The 14,535-nt window shown below is 34.9% G+C and overlaps 1 protein-coding gene across 2 annotated transcripts in view; it reads left to right on the top strand.

Moving 5' to 3' along the window:
* Nucleotides 1-4,989: 4,989 nt before the first annotated feature.
* Nucleotides 4,990-14,535, top strand: part of LOC136032875 (cAMP-dependent protein kinase type II regulatory subunit-like) — a 137,722-nt gene continuing 128,176 nt past the window's right edge. The window contains exon 1 of one of the 2 annotated variants that reach the window (XM_065713296.1): nucleotides 4,990-5,095. The gene's annotated coding sequence lies outside the window, so the exon portion shown is untranslated. Of the gene's footprint in view, nucleotides 5,096-5,120; nucleotides 5,265-14,535 lie in introns of those variants that run through there. The other variant, XM_065713298.1, reaches the window with a different exon arrangement.

The following is a 14,535-nucleotide window of genomic DNA, read 5'->3' as shown; positions in this document are numbered from 1 at the left end:
TCAACAAAGCACCGGGACATAGGGAGCATAAATGACGACCAGGACATAAGTAAAAAAAAAATTAACAAAACTAAAAAGAAGGTAAAAACTACAAAAAAACTAAAAAGAAAAAAAACTAAAAACTAATAAAAAAACTAAAAAATCTAAAAATCTAAATAAACTAAAAAAGAAAAAAAAAGGAAAAAAATAAAGGAGAAAAACAAAACTAAAAAACGAATGTATATACAGACCGGTACACCGGGATACAAATGACGACCGGGACACAGGGAATATAAATGACGACCGGGACACAGGGACACAACTACAACGGGGACACCGGGGGAAACAGGGGGATATAAATGACGACCGGGACAAAAAAACTAAAAAGAAAAAAAAAACTAAAAACTAATAAAAAAACTAAAAAATCTAAAAATCTAAATAAGCTAAAAAAGAAAAAAAAAGGAAAAAAATAAAGGAGAAAAACAAAACTAAAAAACGAATGTATATACAGACCGGGACACCGGGATACAAATGACGACCGGGACACAGGGAATATAAATGACGACCGGGACACAGGGACACAACTACAACGGGGACACCGGAGGAAACAGGGGGATGTAAATGACGACCGGGACACCGGGACAGGGAATGGTCGATTAGCAATCACCATCAACAAAGCTCAAGGGCAATCATTAGAATCATGAGGTATAGATCTGAATACAGATTGTTTTCCCATGGACCATTATATGTTGCATGTTCAAGAGTCGGTAAGCCTGACAATCTATTTATATGCAAAGACAATGGGACAGCAAAGAATGTTGTATATTCGCAAGTTTTACGTAGTTAAAACCATATATATATATATATATCTATCTATATTCACAGGTGGGACATAGGGACACAACTACAATGGCGCGTAACTATTATGGCGCGTAACGACTTACGCGCGCGGGGGGGCTTGGGGGAGGCGCGAAGCGCCCCCACCAACTAGGTGTTGGGGTGGCGCGAAGCGCCACCCCAACAGCTAGTATATATATATATATATATATATATATATATATATATATATATATATAGATACAGTTTCTTTTTTAGTTTTTTCTTTTCTTAGTTTTTTTCTTTTTTAGTTTTTCTTTTTTTTAGTTTCTTCTTTTTATTGATTTGTTTTCTTCAATTTGTCAATGTTCATTCTAAGATTGACACTTGGAAAAATCTTTACGTGCCAAGCATGCTAAAGCTCCAACAATTTATAATAAACCTCAAAATTTTGGGTATCTGTTTTAAGGTTTTCGAATTACTTTAATCTATTGTCAAAATATATTGAAATATTTGTGCAATTCCCAGTTTTTTTTTAGTTTTTTTTTTTTTTAGTTTTTTAGCTTTTTATAGTTTTTTTTTCTTTTTAGTTTTTTACCTTTTTTATTTTGTTAACGTTTTTCTTTTTAGGTTTTTTCTTTTTTTATTTTTTTATTTTTTTTTTAGTTTTTTTCTTTTTAGTTTTTTTTTAGTTTTTTACCATTTTTTCTTTTTTCAGTTTTCTTTTTCTTCTTTATTTTTCAGTGTCACTATGAAATACATATCGCCGAACCTTTGTTTTTTTTTTAACTAAAATCTGGTAGGCATTGATGACCTTATCCAAGTCAAAATCCCAAAGCCTTTTGGATTTTAGCCGCAAGCCTTTTGGCATTAACCCTTTGAGCAGATTCCTCGGCTGTTTCTTCTGCCATTGTAGAATTTATACTAAAATTTCTCTTTGAATTAACTATTTGAGCAGCTTCCTCGGCTGCTTCTTCTGTCATTTTAAGATCTAAACTAAAAATTCCTTTTTACGTGCTAAGCTTGCTAAAGCTCAACAATTTATAATAAACCGCAAAGATTTAAGTATCTGTTTTAAGGTTTTCGAATTACTTTAATCTATTGTCAAAATATTTCAAAATATTGATGCAATTCCCAGTTTTTACATTTTAGTTTGTTTTCTTTTTCTTCTTTATTTTTCAGACGTCATATGTCTGGCGTAACAGACATAGTGTAACAGACATAACACACACACAACTTATTTTTATATATATAGATAACCGATTAAAACCCAAATTAAACAAAAATTAACAGAATTGGGCTCAAAATCCCTATGCCTTCGCATGGCCAGAACATAGTTTGAACTTTAGTGAAATAATTAAATGTTTTCGCTTCTAGAAGTTAAATAAACTAAATATTATTTACATTTAAAGGGATAAATATCAGCATATGTATATTAAACTGACAATGTACATTCATTTGTATTTTTTCAGTAAAGCGCAATGTATGTTCTAGCCTTGGGAACTCATAAGGGTTTTAGTATAAATAGAATAAAATAAGTATAAATTAGTATAAAATAGAGCATATTCCATATAATTTATGTTAGATTTTTTGAAAGCTGTCTGGGACCTAATCTGGTCTGTAAATCCAATCTTGGATATTATAAAAAAAGACAAGAGAACCATACGCAAGTAGGGATTTTAATTTAAAACAAAATCAAAAAAAAAAATGTCGCTTCGCTGATTGTATAAGATGTATCTGCAAAACTAGCTTAAATAGTCTCACTTGTGAGATTTTGCAATATCTGTAGAATATTAAAAACTCGATCCGACGCCATTTATCACGGGGTGTCGGGTAATTTCGAGGGGTTTCAGGCAATTCAAAATTGCTGTAAATTTCTTTTGAAATAAACTTTCACTATTAAGATTAATCGAAAAATAGTTACCATTCCTTAATCACTTTGAAATGAATTTTTTTTTCACTAGCCAGTTTTAACATGTTTATAACTTCCATTACTATGGGCTGTTGTTCACTCTTTATTGCTGCAACCTAGCTTTGCACCTAGCTTTGCAGCTTCCCAAGAATGTGATGATTTCAGCCAAAGTTCGTTATTTGACCAAATGACTGATTTTAGTGACCCCGCTAGGATGTATGTCTTCAGAAGAATTTATTTTCGAGAAAACGTCAAGAGAACATAATCTGTCCCACGCAGTGGCTTAATTCCATCGAAATCCTGGGGGGGGGGAGCAAATTCAGAACTGATTTCCCAAGTGAAGCAGTGGTGTAATTTCGTCAAAATCTTAGTGGGGGGACAAAGATGGAATCAATTTTCCGAAATTAAGTGAAAATGGCAATGAAGACAGAAAAATGAGCCATATAGTACCATAAAGGTAAGGCTATACTAGAGAAAACTGACCCATTTTCTGCCGATGCTTGAACTATGCAGGCTATTCCTAGTTTTGACAAGATTTTTGAAGAAACTAAATTTCATCTTGGGGGACTGGGGTCAGGTGTGAGGATTAAACAAAGGCCAGGGAGGGTAGATCTGCCCTGTCCCTTAGAAAATTATACCCCTGAAGTCAAGTGAAAATGGCAGTAAAAAATGAAAAACCAGCCATATAATACCATAAAGGCAAAGGCAAAAGCTGGTCTGTTTCTGTGGATGCTTGAATTATGTAGGCCTACTTTTATTTTGACAAGACCTTTGAAGACGAAAAATTTCAGCTTGGGCAGGGCAAACTGGGGTCGTGGGCAGCTGCTCCCCCCCCCCGTCTCATAGCAAATTACGCCCTTCCCATGAAGCCTCTATTATATAGTAATAAATATTAACATATAGATTACTACTGCCACTTCGTTGTTTTGTATTGCAAACTGTGCCCTTCTTTTTAAGACAACTGAAGGATAAAGGATTTTTGATATCTATGTTCACAAACTTTATTCTAAGCTCTTCAATATATTTCGCAAACATGGGTATTTTAATTGTTTATAGGAAATGTGAAGAATGTTATTGGCACATATTAAAGCATAAATAAAACCTCAAATTAGCAAAATATGGGTCAGAGTCTGTACGGCTCTTTCAATAAATAGTTGGTAGTATTATTATTATTATTCCCAGGGTATCTAATCACCTTAAACTTGCCCCTGACTCCCTCTTGTATTTATCTGGTATATTCAAGATGGGGGGACATATTCCCCTAAAGCACTTTTTTACATAAATAAGTTCTGATACCGCACCAGCTAAACATGACGTTCGACAAAAATAAACGGAGAAAACAAGGGAAACAATCAAAATAATTAAAAACCGAACGAGGGGTATTTCTTGCTTAATCGCTAGGGCTACTGATAAAAATCAAACTGATAAAAATATCTACTGGATAAAAATCAGCCTCGTTCAATTTTTTAATCTTTTATTTTTTCTTTTTTTTTTTTGTCTATTTTATTCATTTTTATCTATGTTTTAATGTATCAAAATGTGAGACAATATTCTAGAAAGTGTAGGTGTAAAATATTGAAATTTTGTCACCTCCAATCAAGAAGGATCATGGCCTTCGATCTGCCAATGGTTATCAACCACTCGCCCTGGCTGCATCCTGTGGCGGGTCTAGGCTACCCCCTTATTTTTCCGATATTTGACATTAGCTTCCTTTCATTTTGTGTTTTTACGCTCCAATTAAGGTACTTGATTGACTAAAAAATTGTTTGAATTACAATTTTGTATAGCTTGCCCCCCTCCAAAATATGAGGCCTAATACCACTACTAACTGTATCCTTAGTAGGACATAAGCCAATAGGTAAGTAGCCTATACTAAAAAAAAGAAGAAAAAAGAAAAATAATAAGAAAAAAATAAGAAAAAGAAGAAAAAAATATGAGAAAGAATTAGTTGCTGAATATTTTAAAACTATAAGCTTATTATCAATTTGAAAATGGGAAGAAAGCAAAGGATCCTTTGATCCATGAAAGCAATTGAGTCTCTTTCAAATATAATGCAGAAAATCCAAGGTCTCTAAAGAAAATTAGGGGCCATTCAAAAGTTTGCCCCTCTTATGTATAATGCTTCCTTGAATGACGCACATCAGTAATCAAACTTACGAGCCAATTTCCTCTTTAATTTATTGTTCTAAATTTTAAAGAGACGTTCTTGAATCCCCCTTGCTCAAAATTTAAAAGTTTGCGTCTGCGCAAAGTTACAGAACTTGTCTCTCCTCTCAACTACTGGAAAACTGGAAAGAAATCCAGTCAGTGTTTGATCAGCTAGGGGGTGGTTTCCTACTTCCAAGGGATCGGCTTTTAATTTCACTTCATTATAAGGATAGCCAAAAGGTAAATTATTGATTTCGAGCACGCATCAATTGGTTAACAATTCCGTCCGATTTTAGACAGGTGTTTATGCAAGCAGAATAAAGGCGTGCCGTGTATGCACTTGTATTGTCTATTTAGTATTGTTGTTTATTTCCTTGTGTTCACTAAAGGATTATCTTGGCGCTTGAAGGTAAACTATATTATTCTTTCAGTAACAAGAAAACAAAGTTTTAGGTAATATTATTATTTTGTTTAACTGGTAAGGTCAAATTAGACAGTCCATCGAGGAGACGGACGAAGGGGTTTCCCCCTCTTGTTTTTGATTGTTAGTTAAGGCTAGACCAAGAAACTTATTTCGTGTTAAGGAAGTTATTACTTCGTATATGAAAGAGGCTGCTTCCTCATCAACGCCCCGCTCTTTACGCTAAAGTTTGACTCTTTCTCTCAATTCTTCTTTTTAAAACAGTAAAAAACTTTAGCGTAAAGAGCGGGGCGTTGATGAGGAAGCAGCCTCTTTCATATACGAAGTAATTTCTGTGCGTTTTAAGTTTTAATGTCGCTCCTTACTTTCAGTTAAAAAAACTTGTTTTTTTTATTTAATTTCTGAACGTTTTTGAATCAATGCATGTTTTGATTTTGGCTCTCCGCAGAGGAATAATCAAAACGAAATTTGCATATTTTTTTTTTTTTTGCTAAATGGCTTTCTCATAATTTTGATCGAATGATTTTGAGAAAAAAAGAGCGGGGGACGAAGCCTAGTTGCACTCCGATTTTTTGGTTAATTAAAAAGGCAACTAGAACTTTTAATTTTTTAACTTTTAATTTATTACATATATGAGGGGATTCGCCCCATCGTCAGTAATTCGCTCTTTACACTAAAGCTTAAATTTTATCCCAATTCATTAAGAATGACCCCTGAATCACAAAAGCCGTAGAATAAATAGTTGAAATTACTAAAAATACTTTAGCGTAAAGAGCGAGGTATTAGAAGGAGGTGAGCCCCTCATATGGGTAATAATTTCTGTTTGTTTTAAGTTTTATTGCTGTTCTTTACTTCCAGCTGAAAAAGCTTTTTCACATTTATTTTTTAATTGTTTTTTTTTAAATGATGCTAGTAAATCCTGCTCTCCCTTCATGGAAATTTTCTTCTCCCATGACAAATTCTCGATGGAAAGTTCCCCCAGCGTATCCCCCTCTTCTCAACCCCTCCCCCAAGCCAAAAAATCCTCCTGAAATCGCCTGTATACTTCCCAATAACCATTACTATATGTAAGCACAGGTCAAAGTTTGTAACTTGTTGCCCCTCCCACGGGGACTGTGGGGGAGTAAGTCGTCCCCAAAGACATAGTTATAAAGTTTTTCTACTACGCTGAATAAAATGGCTATCTCAGAATTTTGATCCGTTGACTTTGGGAAAATAATTAGCGTGGGAGGGGGCCTAGGTGCCCTCCAATTTTTTTGGTCACTTAAAAAGGGCACTAGAACTTTTCATTTCCGTTAGAATGAGCCCTCTTGCAACATTCTAGGACAAATGGGTCGATACGATCACCTCTAGAAAAAAAAAAAAAAAAAAAAAAAAAAAAAAAAAAAAAAAAAAAAAAAAAAAAAAAAAAAACACGCATCCGTGATCTGCCTTCTGGCAAAAAATGAAAATTCCACATTTTTGTAGATAGGAGCTCGAAACTTCTACAGTAGGGTTCTCTGATACGCTGAATCTGATGGTGTGATTTTCGTTAAGATTCTATGACTTTTAGGGGTTGTTTCCCCCTATTTTCTAAAATAATGCAAATTTTCTTAGGCTCGTAACTTTTGATGGGTAAGACTAAACTTGATGAAACTTATATATTTAAAACCAGCATTAAAATGCGATTCTTTTGATGTAGCTATTGGTATCAAAATTCCATTTTTTAGAGTTTTGGTTACTATTGAGCCGGGTCGCTCCTTACTACAGTTCGTTACCACGAACTGTTTGATTGGGCTAAATGAGGTAAACTTTTTTGTAAATTTATAGCAAACCATATAACTGACTTTCGTAGAAAGTGAATATACCACTCGATGCCATTTTTTATGCTCTTTGCTAATATAACAATCGTTTCTACCTTAAATTCAGATTTGAGCACTTTTTAACTTGACCTAACCTAAACTAACCTTATTATAAATAACTAGCTGTTGGGGTGGCGCTTCGCGCCACCCCAGGCCCCCTCGCGCGCGTAAGTCGTTACGCGCCATATTAGTTACGCGCCATTGTAGTTGTGTCCCTGTGTCCCACCTGTGAATAGAGTAATTTAAAAAAAAAATCGTCATTTTTAAGAGCTAAAAAAGGGCTTAAATCTGAATTTAAGGTAGAAGCGATTATTACATTCGTAAAGATCATAAAAAAAGGCATCGAGTGGTATATTCACTTTATACGAAAGCCAGTTATATGGTTTGCTACAAATTTACCAACTTTTTTAATAACTCACTAATGAGATAGCTAAGACATACACGTACTTTTAGAATCGGAATTTCATTCCAAATCTAAATATGAAATTCGTTTGCGTCGGAAGTGAACTTTACCATCAGCCCCTTAATGTGCAACTATGTAGGCAACCCTGAATTTCAACTATGCAACGAATTTTCTAAAACTTTGACAAACCGTTAAATCAATATGAAGAAAAGTGACTTGCGGAGAATTTAGTACATATATATGACTAAGGGTATATAATTGCACATTCGGGGTGGTGGAAAGTTCACTTCCAACGCAATTGGTATATTTGGAATCAGGATGAAATTATAATTCTAAAGGTATGTGTATTTCTTAGCTATCCCATTAGTAAGTTAATTGGTAAATATGCCGAAATTTCAGGAATAGTTTTGCAGCGTGACTTTGGATCTAAGAAGATATTTCCAAGTACTGCTATAGATTTAATGGTTGGTCCCTCCAGAAGGAAACACCATAAATTATGTAAACTAATTTATGAAAGTTCTTTTTTTTGTAGAGTTTTATCTCTCTTTGTTGTTTATTGTAAACCAATTTAAAAATAATTAAAATACTTATATCATTCCTAAAAGTCCATTACTTTACTTTACCTCCTCCTCCCTTCTCCTAAGAATTAAATGTGCAATCGATTATTAAGTGTATATGCGCAATGAATTTTTTATACGCGACTCTTTTCTTCTAATTAATTAAGCAGCAAGCAAGCAACGGGAAAATTCACGGAGAATATGCAATTTCGGCCAAATATTTCACCCTTTATGGGTTGTGACCACCTACCCACTAATGATCAAATATTTAGCCAAGATTGGGTTGGAGGTAAATTAAAGTGATTAGCTTTTAGGAATGATATAACTAAATATTTTAGAATTTTAAATTAGTTATCAGAATTTTGTAATGTATCTATCTGGAGGGGCATCAAATATTATCAAAGTCCTTGCTTCAGCCTTCTTCAAGCACCTCTGTCCGAATCCAAAACACATTCCTGGCGAAAGAGGGCTCTGGATAATCTCACCTTGTGGTTCACCTACTTGATTCCGTTGAAAACGGTGGCAGGTGCCGCTGCATTTTGAACAAGAATATACATTAAAATAAATATCTTGTTTCGTGATCTCCGTGATTTAGTAGGCGCAGTGAATCGCTACGACAGAGCCATCACAGTTTATGTTTAATCACTCAAAACCTGTTTTCTACAGGTAAATGTCTTAAGATTTGGTAGTGATAAAGTGATAACTATTTAATCAGTTTGGTTTAAGTTTGGATGTTGTTTATGTTTTAGTGTAGGCCTATTGAATGCTCTAGGTGGACCCTGCTCGAGTATTTGTGTGCCACATACCTAGTTTGACCTTGTATGTCTCCTCTCTCTTTCGTGTACCAAGTCAGTACATAATATGTGAGCTGTACGCCAAAGCAGCTGCATATGTTATTTTTTTTACAACAGGGTCTGCACAAATTATTTCTAAGCTTAAAAGATCATTCCAATGCCCAAAGTGAGCAAGAAGTAACTTCGCCTTTTTCCAGAAGCATTCGCCTAAATTGATGGATTGTTGAATATATTGAGCTAATTTATATGTATACTTCTTTGGATCAACAGGAGGATGCTATGTACATGAATAAAAAAAAAACAAAAAAAAAAAACCGTACTGTTTGCCTTCTTGTAAGCACCTGCGCAGAGAGAGGGGCTATGCATCTCAACTCTCCTGAGATATTACGTTTTCCTCTAAAATATGTATCCTTTCGGGTACGTATGTCTGATACTCACCAAACTCAAGTTCTTGGTCTGGAAGAACTGGTTTCTTTCTGTAGTTTCTTTCAGCCTAGCGTGAGAGTATATGTACCCTGCATTGTAGGTATATTTTAATTAACTATTTTAGTTGGTATTTTGGCTAGGTTAGAAAGCATTTAATATAATGCGTTTTGGGCGGCTTGATTTCCATAGTTCTCTGTTGTAGTTTCATAATTTCATTACTAAATTATTTTATTTTCACTATACTTAGGTGTATTTCATTAGGATTAACCTAACTTCTTGAGTGTAAAATTAAATAAAAAAAACTAGTTTTTTTAACTGAAAGTAAGGAGCGACATTAAAACTTAAAACGAACAGAAACTACTCCGTATATGAAATGGGTTGTCCCCTCCGCAGTCCCTCGCTCTTTACGCTAAAGTTTTTAATTGTTTTAAAAAGTAGAATTGTGGCAAAGAGTCAAACTTTAGCGTAAAGAGCCAGGGACTGCGGAGGGGACAACCGATTTCATATACGGAGTAGTTTCTGTTCGTTTTAAGTTTTAATGTCGCTCCTTACTTTCAGTTAAAAAAACTAGTTCTTTTTATTTAATTTCTGAACGTTTTTGAATTAATGCATGTTTGATTTTGGCTCTCCGCACATAAATTATTGAAATGAAATTAGTATATTAATTTTTTTTTGGCTAAAACGTCTGTACACTTCCCAATAACCATTACTATATGTAAACACTGGTCAAAGTTTGTAACTTGCAGCCCCTCCCCCAGGAATTGTGGGGGAGTAAGTCATTCCCAAAGACATTAAAATTTTAATCTGTTGACTTTTGGAAAAAATTAGCGTGGGAGGAGGCCTATTTGCCCTCCAATTTTTTTATCACTTAAAAGGGCACTAGAATTTTTCATTTCCGTAAGAATGAGCCCTCTTGCGACACTCTAAGACCACCTGGTCGATACGATGACCCCTAGGGAAAAGAAAAAAACAACAACAAACAAACAAATAAACACGCACCCGTGATTTGTCTTCTGGCAAAAAATATGAAATTCCACATTTTTTTAGATAGGAGCTTGAAATTTTTGCTATAGAGTTCTCTGATATGCCGAATGCGATAGTGTGATTTTCGTTAAGATTCTATGACTTTTAGGGGATGTTTCCCCCTTTTTTCCAATATAGGGCAAATTTTGTCAGGCTCGTAACTTTTGATGACAAAGACTAAATTAATTGGAACTTATATATTTAGAATCAGCGTGAAAATTCGATTCTTTTGATTTATCTTTTAGCATCAAAATTCCGTTTTTTAGAGTTCCATTTACTATTGAGCCGGGTCGCCCCTTACTACAGTTCTTTACCACGAACTGTTTGAACAGAAAATAATTCGGTATTTCGGGGCTTCTGACATTATTACTCCTTTGCGGAAGTTAGGCTCAAAATTGAAAAATGATTATATTTTTTCTCTGGGCCCCTTCCACCTCTTAGTTCGTTTATTTTCCCGTTAGTTTTCACCTGTTTTCGCTTTATAGTTGTGTTATCTCTTAGCAGTTCTTTCGTTAGTTGAGTTATGGTTGTGGTATATATGTTTTATCGCTCGTATAGTTGTGTTATTTTCAAATTATACTCCATAATAGAGAGGCTCCGAACACCCAGCATTGTATATTAAGCTCTGAATTTGACGTTTTTTCTAACGTGACCAGATTCGTCCTGCGCCCTTTTCATTGAATTTTTTCCCCCATGGCATATTTCTCCAAGGAAAGATCCTCCCACATAGCTCCCTCCCTCAACCCTACCCCCAAAACCAAAAAATCCCCCTGAAAACGTCTGTACACTTCCCAATAACCATTATTATATGTAAAAACTGGTTGAAGTTTGTAACTTGCAGCCCCTCCCCCAGGAACTGTGGGGAAGTAAGTCACCGCCAAATACATAGTTATTATGATTTTCGACTATGTTGAACAAAATGGCTATCTCAAAATTTTGATCCGTTGACTTTGGGAAAGAAATGAGCGTGGGAGGGGGCCTAGATGCCCTCCAATTTTTTTGGTCACTTAAAAAGGGCACTAGAACTTTTCATTTCCGTTAGAATGAGCCCTCTTGCGACATTCTAGGACCACTTGGTCGATACGATGACCCCTGGGGAAAAAAAACAAAAAAAAAACAAACAAATAAACACGCACCCGTGATTTGTCTTCTGGCAAAAAATGCAAAATTCCACATTTTTGTAGATAGGAGCTTGAAACTTCTACAGTAAGGTTCTCTGATACGCTGAATCTGATGGTGTCATTTTCGTTAAGATCCTACGACTTTTAGGGGGTGTTTCCCCCTATTTTCCTAAATAAGGCAAATTTTCCCAGGCTTGTAACTTTTGATGGGTAAGACTAAACTTGATGAAACTTATATATTTAAAATCAGCATTAAAATGCGATTCTTTTGATGTAGCTATTGATATCAAAATTCAATTTTTTAGAGTTTTGGTTACTATTGAGCCGGATCGCTCCTTACTACAGTTCGTTACCACGAACTGTTTGATTGGGTATCAGAGATTAGTACCTCGTTTTGCTACAAATTTTTGGTAAAATTCTAGTTAATTGACTTCTTGCTATCTCAGAAAGGGTTTTGGTTAGGAAAATGAAATTTTCAGGGATGCATCTACAGGCTAAAGTATGTCCTGGGAAGGTATTTTGAAGTACCCACCTCCACTCCTTCTCCCTCTAGAGGGCCCTGAAATGTGCCTACGTGACAGGTTTATACCTATTGAAATTTTGACAAAACAATGTTTTGCCTTAATTTTCAGTTACTAGTCGCTTTTTCTCTGCGTTTAGTTCTGAAAATGCAATTCCTGTTATTTGAGCAGAATTTTGAGCCATATCAATGTTTTTTTTTCAAAATTTAGGAAATGTATTTGCATATCTTTGAAACCTTATAAAACGGAATTGAGTTAAGCTATGAAGCTAAAAACAATTTAGTTGTACTTCAGTTAAGCAGAATATATATTTTGCAAGGTTTCACTTTTATAACACACATATTTTTAAAGGTCACCAAAGGTCAGGGCCCTCTAGAGGGAGAAGGAGCGGAGGCAGTTGATTAAAAAAAATTGATTAAATTGATTAAAAAATTGATTTCTCCTTTACGTGCAGTGGCGTCAATTCACGAAAATTTAGTGGGAAAAATTGTATTTGTAAAAACCTAGGACCAGGAAAACTTGTGGTTTTATTCAATTTTTCAATAAAGATAAAAAATAAAGTATTTTTTCAATAAAATTCTCCAAAATGAAATCTTAAGATTTAGGGGTGGGAGCAAAAAATCTAGGGGTACATGCCCTTTCCGCCTACCTGAACTGACATCATTGTATGCATGCGTGTGCCCATGATTACATAGAGACCTATATCCATTTTAGATATCTATCTCCATATCTGAAAGCTTAGTTTCCACACTTATACCACACAGAAGTGGAGAATTTACTTGTAGAAAATGTTCTGACTCAAAAGCTTTTCGTTCTTCTTACAAGCTTAAAATTTACAATAGCACCGACGGGCAAATGGCAAAAAAAAGTTAGCTTAATTTAGCTTCCACTTTTACATGCGCTTAAGAAATAATGTTGTATGCTTGTGAAAACACATCGAAAAAAATAAGCCAGTGGAATTAAGTTATACTTTCTAACACCAACATCTCTATTTTTCTCTTTGCTTACATTCGTATGTCATGCTAACATTTTCTTACTTTTGTATGTTTTCAATCTCCATTCATGTTCATATAAAGTTGTCGAGCAAAAAAAGAAAGAGTCACAAAAATCGCAATCGTTTGGCAAATAGCCGTATCAAACTGACAAGCTTGCAATTTTCACATTTCTCTTGTTCAGGATTTCTTTGCATTTCTTAGTTCTCTGTAGTAGACTATTTAGGACACTTTTATGACGCGAAAGTCCTTTTTGGAGGAGGGGAAACATTAGCCCCTGGATTCCTGCGTATATATTTTATTTATTAGAAAATATTTTCATTTGCTAGGTTTGTATACTACTTAAGGTCGTATCTAGGGAGGGGGTTTGGCGAAAATATCGAAACAGTCTTTATATTTTATTTTGAATTGTAAATTTTTTTCATTGCCAGCCAGTTGTTTGTGCTGTCGAGATTCAATAAGTTATGGGTGATGTCAATGCCGTATATCGGAGAGGGCTTAATGGGTTTTAACCTCTTCCCCCCAATATCTGACTCGTGAGAACGTAACAAAATGTGTATACACAAACTTTTGATGAGTTTTTTAATTTTTATACCCTTCCTCACCCCCTCCCCCGAAAAAAAAATCACAGATACGTCCTGGGTGATGGATAGTTATGAATTTTCTGGGGACTTCATTACCCATGCGATTTTGATTTTGCATCATTAATATTCAAGTTGTCTTACCCAAATGACTCTCAATGAATTAGTTAAAACGGAAAACGTTTATAAGACTCAAGGCCTATGGTTCACAGGTACTGGAGTTCCCCTGAAACTAATTTGTTTTGTTTTTGTAAAATCGTTTTATGGGTTGTATGCTGAAGCATTAATACCTATTGGTTTCAATAGTGAGATCAATAGATGAAAACTAGGGGCTACATAGACCCACGAGGAGACAAAGTATATTCCTGCTTTTAATCTTATTCTTAGATTTAAGCATCTAGTTTGTTAATGTTTTGATTGCTTAAAGAAGTTCTTCAAGGCCTGACCTTTTTACGCTCTAAGATCACCATAAATAAATAATTTATTTCAATCAACCTCTCGATAATATATGCCTATCTTGCACATTTTTTATCACAGCTCATGTGGTTTTGCCGTAGCTCCTTGTAGGTCATTCTTTCTCACGAGTTTTCTGCTGAACCCAAGGGTTCTGTGGGTCGATGTTGGTTGGGAAACCGTGGTCTAAAGGCTGTTACGTTTTTTTTTCCTATTGGACTTTTTCAATTATTTTCTGTTTGATTACATTTTGATCTTATTTTATATATAGTTGTATATTTTTTGGGAAAATTAAATTCAGTGGTCTGCTTCAATTCGTGCAGGTGGGTGGGGGGGTAGAATGGTATCCCCGCTAAAGACCAGAAGTCCATAGAAAGCGCAAATTTTGCAATTGTAAGGAAATATGACACTTTGCAACCTTTTTTTTTTAACCTTTTCGGGCTTGCCTTTGTGGACGGAGTGGACACCCATAGTGCTCAAATGAGAGCAAGGAGTATAATTCAGTTATTCACTTTGGCCCCAAACACAAACTCCCATTTTTAAAGGG

This window comes from Artemia franciscana, chromosome 11 (genome assembly GCF_032884065.1).
Source record: "Artemia franciscana chromosome 11, ASM3288406v1, whole genome shotgun sequence".
Classification (NCBI taxonomy): Eukaryota; Metazoa; Arthropoda; class Branchiopoda; order Anostraca; family Artemiidae; genus Artemia; species Artemia franciscana.
The sequence above is the reverse complement of the archived record's forward strand: the minus strand, read 5'-3'. Positions and strand labels throughout refer to the sequence as shown.